The following is a 12,264-nucleotide window of genomic DNA, read 5'->3' on the forward strand; positions in this document are numbered from 1 at the left end:
AAATGATATGTATGACTGGCCTCACTGGCTGAAATCCAAAACACTAGACGTTTACCCTAGCAACACCTGCTTCAATTGATGTCTGTAGCACACTCCACATTTGGCATGTGTCCATATTTAACCAATGCTGCGTAAGCAAGCCAGGTTCAATATAAGGGGTCCACCAACACAGAGCAGTGTGGTGGTAGAAGACTCTTGGAGACTTCAGCTTGTGGTAAGCATATGTTCTACATGTTCTAGAGAATGTATTCAAAATTTGAGAAAATGCTTTTTGTTTAACAAATCTTTACAAACCTGCATTAATAACTGAAAATATATATGTTCCCAACAGGATTGTGGAATATATACCAGCATTTTCATATAGAGTGGGTCAGGTATGAACATCTTTCATTGTACTAATTTGTATGTATGATATGTGAAACATTTCATTCAGTTGCAAAGTCATCCATTTTTGTCAAAAAAACAGGTTAGTGTTAATCTAATCACTATCAACTCAGTATGGGAAACTATTTCTAATTAGCAAGGGTGAAACCAATTTGAAAGAAATATGTTGATCATATAAATTAACTTGGTAATTCTGTTTTGTTCAGTCAAATGACTTGAAGACATTTGTTTTAACAAAGATTAACATGATTACTCATATATATCATTACCTCAGAGAAGTAAACTTGCAGTTCCTTTGTAATTATCTAACAGACATAAGCCGCCACCATGAGTACAGACGCGGAGATGGCCACGTATGGCAAAGCTGCCATTTACCTACGTAAGCCAGAGAGGGAGAGAATTGAGGCTCAAAACGCACCATTTGATGCCAAGAGTGCCTGCTACGTGGCCGATGTCAAGGAGCTGTACGTGAAGGGAACAATCATCAAGAAAGACGCTGGCAAAGTCACCGTCAAAATCCTGGACACTCAGGAGGTAGGTATCATAAAGTCAGAGCCAAATGGGAATTCAATATGATCAGTTCTCATTGTGACAAATGTCATGTTTCAGGAGAAGACAGTTAAAGAAGATGACGTCACTCCAATGAATCCTCCCAAGTATGACAAGATTGAGGACATGGCCATGATGACCCATCTCAATGAAGCTGCTGTGCTGTATAACCTCAAAGAGCGTTATGCAGCATGGATGATCTACGTAAGACAATCTATCTAAAGAGAACGAGAACTATTGAAAATTACTTTATTTTTAGGAAACATAATGTTAACTGTTGAATCTCTATGATAACTTTCAGACCTACTCTGGACTGTTCTGTGCCACCGTGAATCCCTACAAGTGGCTCCCAGTGTACGATGCTGAATGTGTAGCTGCCTATAGAGGCAAGAAGCGTATGGAGGCTCCACCCCACATCTTCTCTGTCTCTGACAACGCTTATCAGTTCATGGCAACTGGTGAGTCATTATCATAACAATGTAGAATATATCATTATATGAGGTTTCTGTTTCAGTGAAACATAGTTAATTCTTTTGTTTCTTATTTAACAGATAGGGAGAACCAGTCTGTCTTGATCACGTAAGTTTGGTTCATTTACAATTGTTGATTTTGTTGAGATAGTCAAATATCTTGATCAAATTCTTATAAGTCTGTGTTTATACCTAGTGGAGAATCTGGTGCTGGGAAGACTGTGAACACCAAGCGTGTCATCCAGTACTTTGCAACAATCTCAGTTGGTGGACCGAAGAGGGACACATCAAAGGTATGTTCCTGATGATTACAATTCAGGGTTCTTTACTAATGGAACATTTTCCAAAGTCATTTTCTGATATCGCTTCTAATACTGGATTATAGGGGTCACTGGAGGATCAGATTATTGCAGCCAATCCCCTGCTGGAGGCCTACGGTAATGCCAAAACTGTGAGGAATGACAACTCTTCTCGTTTTGTAAGTATGAAATAATTTCTATACATGTGAGAGGCCTTGTTACTGATTGTTCATACAGAGGAACATTAAGAATCCCTTTGTTCCTAACAGGGTAAATTCATCAGAATCCATTTCGGCACAACTGGCAAACTGGCTAGTGCTGATATTGAGACATGTAAGTAATAATACTCCATGTACATACAAATGACTGAAATTGAAAATTGGCCTAGCTGTGACTTATAAACAATATTTGTAGATCTGCTGGAGAAGTCTAGAGTGACATTCCAGCTTCCTGATGAAAGAGGCTACCACATCTTCTACCAGATGATGACCGGCCACAAACCTGAGCTGCTTGGTAAACAGATTGAGATGTTGCAACATTTCACCTACTGTTTTCATATGAAACTAAAGTATTGACATTTTCAACCTTTTTTGATCACCAGATTTGGCACTCATCACAACCAACCCCTACGACTTCCCCATGTGCAGCATGGGTCAGATCACTGTGGCCAGCATTGATGACAAAGTTGAGCTGGAAGCCACTGATGTGAGTGATTTTCACTTCAAACTATTGAAATGTGTTTTGTGCAATACAGCCAAAACTGCTCTTTTAAGTGTATTTTCTAAAGTGATTATGTTTTGTGTGGACACATGTTTTGAATTCAGAATGCTATTGATATCCTGGGCTTCACAAATGAAGAGAAGATGAGCATCTACAAGATGACTGGTGCTGTGCTCCACCATGGTAGCATGAAGTTCAAGCAAAAACAGCGTGAGGAGCAGGCTGAGCCTGATGGCACAGAGGGTGAGTAGCTTGGGAACAACAGTATTAAGATAAAATAGAGTTCTTAATCACACTGGTGTCTGTTCATATCATGATGGAAATCACTGAATTATTTTCAGATGCTGACAAGGTTGCTTACTTGCTGGGTCTGAACTCCGCTGACATGCTGAAAGCTCTGTGCTATCCCAGAGTGAAGGTCGGAAATGAGTATGTCACCAAGGGACAGACTGTACCTCAGGTAAACATGAATTATCAATATCAAATATCCTACTATTTGAAAACACATAAGTTATATTAGTTCTACTAAAATAATGTATTATAGGGTTCACTCGATACAATAAAAGCCATGTAAGTGTTCAATGTTACCACTTAAAGTTGTATCTATTGAATGCTGAATATAGGGGGGGGGTCCTGTATCGATGTGAGGGTCCCTACAGAGGATGTCATTTGTGTACAAATTCTAAAGCCCTCTGAGGCAAATTTGTGATTGTAGGCTACAAAAAATGAATTGAATTGAATCTTAGATGCATTTATTTCATTTTCGTGTCATTAGAATGACTATAAAAACACCAATAATCTATTATTTTACAAAACGGTTAACTTGTCAAATCACATCGTTATTTTCATTCAGGTGGGTAACTCAGTGCCTGCCCTGGCCAAGTCTATCTATGAGAGGATGTTCTTGTGGATGGTCATCCGTATCAACCAGATGTTGGACACTAAACAGCCAAGGCAGTTCTACATTGGTGTCCTGGATATCGCTGGGTTTGAAATCTTTGACGTAAGCTTATATTCCAATAATTCAGTAGCCAATACTTTTAATGACATAATCATTCTTATTAACAGAAAGAGGTCATGATGATTATATGTGTCCTTGCAGTTCAACACATTGGAGCAGCTGTGCATCAACTTCACCAATGAAAAACTGCAACAGTTCTTCAACCACACCATGTTTGTCCTGGAGCAAGAGGAGTACAAGAAGGAGGGTATTATCTGGGAGTTCATTGACTTTGGTATGGACTTGGCTGCCTGCATCGAGCTGATTGAAAAGGTAATCATTTCATTTTGTGATTCTATATAATTTCAGTAAGGAACACTCTCGTCATAGATTTTAACCATTTATTGCAACAAATGGAAATACAGTTAAACTTGGCATTAATGGCTCCGCTCTTTGAATGCTCCCCGGATTAGCCAGCAGCTACTAAGCCAAAACGGGGAGCAACGAGCAACAACCCCTAAGGGTTTACAGGAATGAGCCAGAAGTACATTTTTTAAATACATTTCAACCATTTGCCATGAAAGATGAGCTCTGAACTAAAAAAGAGTGGAGGCTGGGGTGGAGGAGGCAAAGCTTTGCCAGCAGTACGGTCTGTAACAGCGTAGGTGTAGAATGAATCAGTGAGGAGGGAGTCATATTTAAATAAACCTCCTTGAAGTGAGAGTGGGTTGTGATTGGTGTGTGGCCGATAGGAAGCTATGATTCAATTGGCTGGTTACAGCTGGGGGCGTATGACTTCCGTGTCCTGCATGAACTAACGCTATGCTTCATTTTCCTTAATTTGACATAATGCATCACTTAATGACATATTTCTTCCCACATTTTTCAAGCCAATGGGCATATTCTCCATCCTTGAAGAGGAGTGCATGTTCCCCAAGGCAACAGACACATCCTTCAAGAACAAGCTGTATGACCAGCATCTTGGCAAAAACAAAGCATTTGAGAAGCCAAGGCCCACCAAAGGCAAGGCTGAGGCCCACTTCTCCCTGGTGCACTATGCTGGTACCGTGGACTACAACATCGGTGGCTGGCTGGACAAGAACAAGGATCCACTGAATGAGTCTGTCATTCAGCTGTACCAGAAATCCTCTGTGAAATTGCTGCCTGTTCTGTATCCACCTGCCGTTGAGGGTATGATAGTAGCTACAGTAAACTAAAACACATTTTAATGTTATAGATACTGTATATTTTGAACTTTAGCATGTGTTCAAGTACATTTTATGTCGTTCTAAAAATCATGTCTACTTAAAATGATCAACAGAGGTTGGTGGCGGCAAGAAGGGAGGCAAGAAGAAGGGTGGTTCTATGCAGACTGTGTCTTCACAGTTTAGGGTAAGGTTTGACATTGCCAACGTATCTTATGTATCTTAGCTTATATTCAAAATCACAATTGTAACATGCCATGATAAGTCACCACTTTGGATCTACAGGAGAACTTGGGCAAGCTGATGACTAACTTGAGGAGTACCCATCCTCACTTTGTGCGCTGCCTGATTCCCAATGAGACAAAGGTTCCAGGTACATAGAGAACATAATCTCAAGAGTCTTTGAGGAATGGTTTGCTTTTTTTGGTATGGTTCACATAATTCTAAAGACTACATGTCTTTTTTACAGGTTTGATGGAGAACTTCCTGGTCATCCACCAGCTCAGGTGTAACGGTGTGCTGGAGGGTATCAGAATCTGCAGGAAAGGTTTCCCCAGCAGAATTCTCTATGCTGACTTCAAGCAGAGGTATCAATGGATATTTTCAAAGAATGTTAATGTGGACTATTGAAATAAAAAGGTCACAAAATGACCATTAACTCTCTCATAAAAAGGTACAAGGTGCTGAATGCCAGTGTCATCCCTGAGGGCCAGTTCATTGACAATAAGAAGGCTTCAGAGAAGCTGCTTGGGTCAATTGATGTCCCACAAGACGAGTACAAATTTGGACACACCAAGGTAAGCACTTTCCTTTCATTATTTAACCAAAGACTAATTACTAAAGAGGTTAAGTTCTTTAGTCCAGTATGTAGTATGATTGTAGTTTGCATCTTTTTGACTGTCTGTCTACGGCTAATCTCGCATTCTGCTGGACCCATCAGCCTAATGGGTTTTAATGCTAATTTACTGTATGCTCAAGGACCTGTCATGGTTTCAGTGGTTACTCCTCACTACTGTTAACCTGCCGGTAGTGGCCACAAGTGATCAACAATTGCTTCAGTTTGGACTCTTCAATCAAACATTACAGCAACGATCATATACAAACAGGGCTAGAGACTAAAGGCGTCCTGTTGTCCTGGGAACAATAATGTGTTCACTGCAGTAAACCGCAGTCATCTTCGCAAATGAAAAACTCAATTGAGCGTGGACTCAGGCAGAGCGTGTCTTCTCATGTTAGCAGGAGGATATTTCGTTAGTTGTTAGCTGTTAGATGATGACAGCAGCTAACACATTTTTAGCCGCGATTCTGGGACAGCTGCATCGATAAAAATGACAGCATATGAACGTGTGAGTGAAAAATGCTTCCGACACAGGTTGGGTCTAGAAAGGAAGCAATTGTTGTATTTATTCAATCAACCATTACAGAAGTGGTCGTTGCAGACAGACCATGCTGAGTTTTAGATGATGTGAAATATTTACTTCCTCAGTTCATCCTACCTTTAATTTATTTTTTGTTTGTTCAGGTGTTCTTCAAGGCCGGTCTGCTGGGTCTGCTTGAGGAGATGAGAGATGAAAAACTGTCATCACTGGTCACCATGACTCAAGCTTTGTGCCGTGGTTACGTCATGAGAAAGGAGTTTGTGAAGATGACTGAGAGGAGGCATGTTGAAAATAACTCATTCTGAATGATGGTATGAAAAATCACAAACAACATTGTCCATAACAGCTACTTCTTGTCTGCAGGGAAGCCATCTATTCCATCCAGTACAATATCCGCTCATTCATGAATGTGAAACACTGGCCATGGATGAAGGTGTACTACAAGATCAAGCCTTTGCTGAAGACTGCTGAAACTGAGAAGGAGCTGGCAAGCATGAAGGAGAACTATGATAAGATGAAAACTGACTTGGCTACTGCCCTGGCCAAGAAGAAGGAGCTGGAGGAGAAAATGGTTTCCCTTCTGCAGGAGAAAAATGATCTGCAGCTGCAAATAGCATCTGTGAGTACACATCAACAGACAGTTGTGCTTTTTCATGTTGTTCATTGTTGGTGTGCTGATGTATATTTGCATTAAATGGATTAGGAAGGAGAGAATCTCTCAGATGCTGAGGAAAGATGTGAAGGTCTTATCAAGAGCAAGATTCAAATGGAGGCCAAACTCAAAGAGACAACTGAGAGATTGGAGGATGAAGAGGAAATCAATGCTGAGCTCACTGCCAAAAAGAGAAAGCTGGAGGATGAATGCTCTGAGCTCAAGAAGGATATTGATGACCTGGAGCTTACCTTGGCCAAAGTGGAGAAGGAGAAACATGCCACTGAGAACAAGGTTTGTAAATAATAATCTGGCCATCATATCAAGAAAAATTTTAATGATCAGCGCTTTTTGAAGAGATTTTTCTTGCACACTTAGGTCAAGAACCTGACCGAGGAGATGGCCTCTCAGGATGAGAGCATTGCTAAGTTGACCAAGGAAAAGAAAGCCCTTCAGGAGGCTCATCAGCAGACTCTTGATGACCTGCAGGCTGAGGAAGACAAAGTCAACACTCTGACCAAGGCCAAGACCAAGCTTGAGCAGCAAGTGGATGATGTAAGTTTACAAATACACTCTGATTGAAGAAGCAAAATTGTTCATGGACGTGATGATTCAAATTTGAACAAACATTATTTGTTCAGCTTGAGGGTTCTCTGGAGCAAGAGAAGAAGCTGCGTATGGACCTTGAGAGAGCCAAGAGGAAGCTCGAGGGTGATCTGAAACTGGCCCAGGAATCCATTATGGATCTTGAGAATGACAAGCAGCAGTCTGATGAGAAAATTAAAAAGTAATGTACTTTTTTGAATTTGCACAACAACCATTCTTTTGAAAATGTCAACTGCATGAACTATTTTATCGATAATTCTCACAGGAAGGACTTTGAAGTCAGTCAGCTCCTTAGCAAGATTGAAGATGAGCAGTCAATGGGTGCTCAGCTTCAGAAAAAGATCAAGGAGCTTCAGGTGACATATTTTGTTACAGAAAACATTACTGCACCTATTTTGTAATGTGTGTATCAAAAGTGAAAGTTCAATGAAAGAAATTACACCTACATTCAACAGGCCCGCATTGAGGAACTGGAGGAAGAGATTGAGGCTGAGCGTGCTGCTCGTGCCAAGGTAGAGAAGCAGAGAGCTGACCTCTCCAGGGAACTTGAGGAGATCAGTGAGAGGCTGGAGGAGGCTGGTGGTGCCACCTCTGCTCAAATTGAGATGAACAAGAAGCGTGAGGCTGAGTTCCAGAAGCTCCGTCGAGACCTTGAGGAGTCCACTCTGCAGCATGAAGCCACTGCTGCTGCTCTTCGCAAGAAGCAGGCTGACAGCGTTGCTGAGCTGGGAGAGCAGATTGACAACCTCCAGCGTGTTAAGCAGAAGCTTGAGAAGGAAAAGAGTGAATACAAGATGGAGATCGATGACCTCTCCAGCAATATGGAGGCTGTGGCTAAAGCAAAGGTACACATACTATTTTATAACCCAAATTAATGTTGATAATATAGCATTTAATATTATGAATGAAATCCGATCAATGATCTCATCTCTCTTTTACTCATTAGGGAAATCTTGAAAAGATGTGTCGTACTCTAGAGGACCAATTTAGCGAACTGAAGACCAAAAATGATGAAAATGTTCGTCAGATCAATGACACAAGTGCACAGAAAGCACGTCTCCTGACAGAAAATGGTATCTACAAGTTATCATTGAATGATCTGTTGTGCATGTTATTGAGAAACGTAAGATGAACTAATGTATTATGACATCTTTCACACAAGGTGAGTTCAGCCGTCAAATTGAAGAGAAAGAAGCCCTTGTCTCCCAGCTGACCAGAGGGAAACAGGCCTTCACACAGCAGATTGAGGAGCTGAAGAGACAGATTGAAGAGGAGGTTAAGGTAAGAAACCATTAAGTAAGTCTACTTTTGAATTATCTGAGATGGAATTTAGAAATGTTGTAAATTCATGAATCATTTTTATAAACAGGCCAAGAATGCTCTTGCCCATGGACTGCAATCAGCTCGCCATGACTGTGATCTGCTGAGGGAGCAGTTTGAGGAGGAGCAGGAGGCCAAGGCTGAGCTGCAGCGTGGAATGTCCAAGGCCAACAGTGAGGTGGCTCAGTGGAGAACGAAGTATGAGACTGATGCTATTCAGCGCACTGAGGAGCTTGAGGAATCCAAGTGAGTAACATTTCATACATGCAAAAATATCAGAACTTTGTTTTTGTAACGATTTGTATTTCACTGAGCGACAAATTCTATATTTTTCAAACAGGAAAAAGCTGGCCCAGCGCCTTCAGGAGGCTGAGGAGCAGATTGAGGCAGTGAATTCCAAGTGTGCTTCTCTTGAGAAAACTAAACAAAGGCTCCAGAGTGAGGTGGAGGACCTCATGATTGATGTGGAGAGGGCCAACGGTCTCGCAGCCAACCTTGACAAGAAGCAGAGGAACTTTGACAAGGTAGCATTGTTTACTTTGTGTGGCCAAGCCATACAAACAATGACATATATATATATATATATATATATATATATATATATATATATATATATATATATATATATATATATATATATATATATATATATGTGTCTTTATAGTGCTACATAACCAACTGAACTGTAGTAATTGTGCTATTCAGGTGTTGGCAGAGTGGAAACAGAAGTATGAGGAGGGTCAGGCAGAGCTTGAGGGAGCACAGAAGGAGGCTCGTTCTCTCAGCACTGAGCTGTTCAAGATGAAGAACTCTTATGAGGAAGCTCTGGATCACCTGGAAACCATGAAGCGTGAAAACAAGAACCTGCAACGTGAGTTCTAAATCATTAAAAAGTGACATCGTATTCAACACGTGTATATGTTAGGATACATTATTTATATTTTACACTTCAAGGTTTAACATTATTAAACAAATGTATCTATCTGCAGAGGAGATCTCAGATCTGACTGAACAGATTGGTGAGACTGGCAAGAGCATCCATGAGCTGGAGAAGTCCAAGAAGCAGGTGGAGACAGAGAAGTCTGAGATCCAGACAGCTCTCGAAGAGGCTGAGGTACAGATTTTTAAAAGAGATCTTCTGAAATTAATTTCTAAATCGTAGAAAAAAGCTATAAAAGGGTTGAAGGCAGAGATGAATATTTAATTCTTTGATATCATCAGGGAACTCTGGAACACGAAGAGTCTAAGATCCTGCGTGTCCAGCTGGAGCTCAACCAGATCAAGGGTGAGGTGGACAGGAAGCTGGCAGAGAAAGATGAGGAGATGGAGCAGATCAAGAGGAACAGCCAGAGAGTGACTGACTCCATGCAGAGCACTCTGGACGCTGAGGTCAGGAGCAGGAACGATGCCCTGAGGATCAAGAAGAAGATGGAGGGAGACCTGAATGAGATGGAGGTTCAGTTGAGCCACGCCAATCGCCAGGCTGCTGAGTCCCAGAAGCAGCTGAGGAATGTGCAGGCACAGCTTAAGGTATTGTAAGACACAGAGTTGTTCCACAGTCTACGGTCAGTACAGGGACATTTTGGCATTCATAATATTTTCATGATATTTTTTCACTAGGATGCACAACTGCACCTTGATGATGCTCTTAGAGCCCAGGAAGACCTCAAGGAACAAGCTGCCATGGTGGATCGCAGGAACGGTCTCATGGTAGCTGAAATTGAGGAACTTAGAGCTGCTCTGGAGCAGACAGAGAGAAGCCGCAAAATCGCAGAACAGGAGCTGGTGGACGCCAGTGAGCGTGTTGGACTTCTGCACTCTCAGGTGAACAAACTCCTTTCATTTCTTCAAAAATTCAATAATGAGATTTACTGTAATGTAAAAATCAGGCATGTGATGATTTAACTGAGAAAATAATTTTATCTTTTAGAACACAAGCCTTCTGAACACCAAGAAGAAGCTTGAGACTGATCTGGTCCAGGTCCAGGGTGAAGTGGATGACACTGTTCAGGAAGCAAGGAATGCAGAGGAGAAGGCCAAGAAGGCCATCACTGATGTAGGTTTAATCTTCATTTGTTCTTACCTTAACTCCAATGTGTTTTTTAAAGATATTGCTAAATAACATGCTATGCTGTCTCCTCTAGGCTGCTATGATGGCTGAAGAGCTGAAGAAGGAGCAGGACACTAGTGCTCACCTGGAGAGGATGAAGAAGAACCTGGAGGTCGCTGTCAAGGACCTGCAGCACCGCCTGGATGAGGCTGAGAACCTGGCCATGAAGGGTGGCAAGAAGCAGCTCCAGAAACTTGAGTCTAGGGTAAGAAAATCATGTTAAGATTTGCAAAGCTGAAGCAAGACATTGAAACAATATGGAAACTTACTTATTTTCTTATGGTGTTTTGAAGGTGCGTGAGCTGGAGTCAGAGGTTGAGGGTGAGCAGAGACGTGGAGCAGATGCTGTTAAGGGTGTCCGCAAATATGAGAGGAGAGTAAAGGAGCTCACCTATCAGGTACAGTCACTTTGACAGTTAAAATGTACAGGACAAAATTATCCAATATACTTATCATTAAAAACATTTTAACTTTCACATCTATATTGTTTATTACAGACTGAAGAGGACAAGAAAAATGTCTCTAGGTTGCAGGATCTGGTTGACAAGTTGCAACTCAAGGTGAAGGCCTACAAGAGGCAGTCTGAGGAAGCGGTAAGGACAAAATATTTCTTTTTTAAACAATGCAAACTTGATATTATGGCAGATTTGTTTGACCTTCATGTCAATCTCTGTGTCTTTTTAGGAAGAGCAAGCCAACATTCATCTGTCCAAGTGCAGGAAGGTCCAGCATGAGCTGGAGGAGGCTGAGGAGCGTGCTGACATTGCAGAGTCCCAGGTCAACAAGCTGAGAGCAAAGAGCCGTGACTCTGGCAAGGTAACTAACATTCAGCTTGATGAAAATTAAATCAAATTAAATTCTATATTTTAATAAAAATCACGTAACACTTAAGTCATGACTGAAAAAAAGTTACAATATAGCCTTAAACTTCAGAAAATTAACGACAGACAAAACCATTACAGAGTATGATGTGTATGTAGGCGCATATGCACTTTATATAATAATTATTTTCTGTTTTCACAGGGAAAAGAGGCAGCTGAGTAAAGTGCTTTGGCTGAAGGTCTTTTTCTAATCATAAAATATGATGTGAAATACACCACAATAAAATAGTTTTTGATCTTGACTTGTGTCTGTGTTGTTTTGATCTAATTGTGTCCTCCAAGTCACTGTAATCCCAACATGAACATTTTGCATGAGCATGAATGAATAGTTGGCTTAATTCAATATACATTTTCCCTTAGAAACCATCTTTTGAGGGCAATACTTTTGAATGAGACAGTTCAATAACCTTTGGCATCCCAGAAACACCCTCACTTTCGGCCCTGATCAAAACGCATCAAGCCACAAAATGTAAAGTGTAAGAGAGGAGTTTAATGAGTGTCATAGGAATGTTTAACAGAGAGCGCATTCCAACCTTTCAGAGAATAATCAACCTCCACATTCAGTGTTCTTCTGTTTGATAACAAAAATGACTATCCTAATAAGTAGACAAACTGATAGTGCTTCAAGAATCTTTGTTTTTAATTAATTTATCTCTTTTTCTGCATTGATAGTGTCTTTACATTATAGATTCTGTATGCGCTTGTTCCATGCTATGGTGCCTCATACTGAAATTAAACTGAAAAACTCA

At 40.9% G+C, this 12,264-nt stretch overlaps 1 pseudogene; it reads left to right on the forward strand.

The window, feature by feature from the left end:
* Positions 1–711: 711 nt before the first annotated feature.
* LOC137888525 (myosin heavy chain, fast skeletal muscle-like) lies at positions 712–11,708 on the forward strand (annotated as a pseudogene).
* Positions 11,709–12,264: the final 556 nt, after the last annotated feature.

The sequence above is a fragment of the Cebidichthys violaceus genome, unplaced genomic scaffold, assembly GCF_023349555.1.
Source record: "Cebidichthys violaceus isolate CVI_PGR_0920_01 unplaced genomic scaffold, fCebVio1.0.p SCAF_55, whole genome shotgun sequence".
NCBI lineage: Eukaryota > Metazoa > Chordata > Actinopteri > Perciformes > Stichaeidae > Cebidichthys > Cebidichthys violaceus.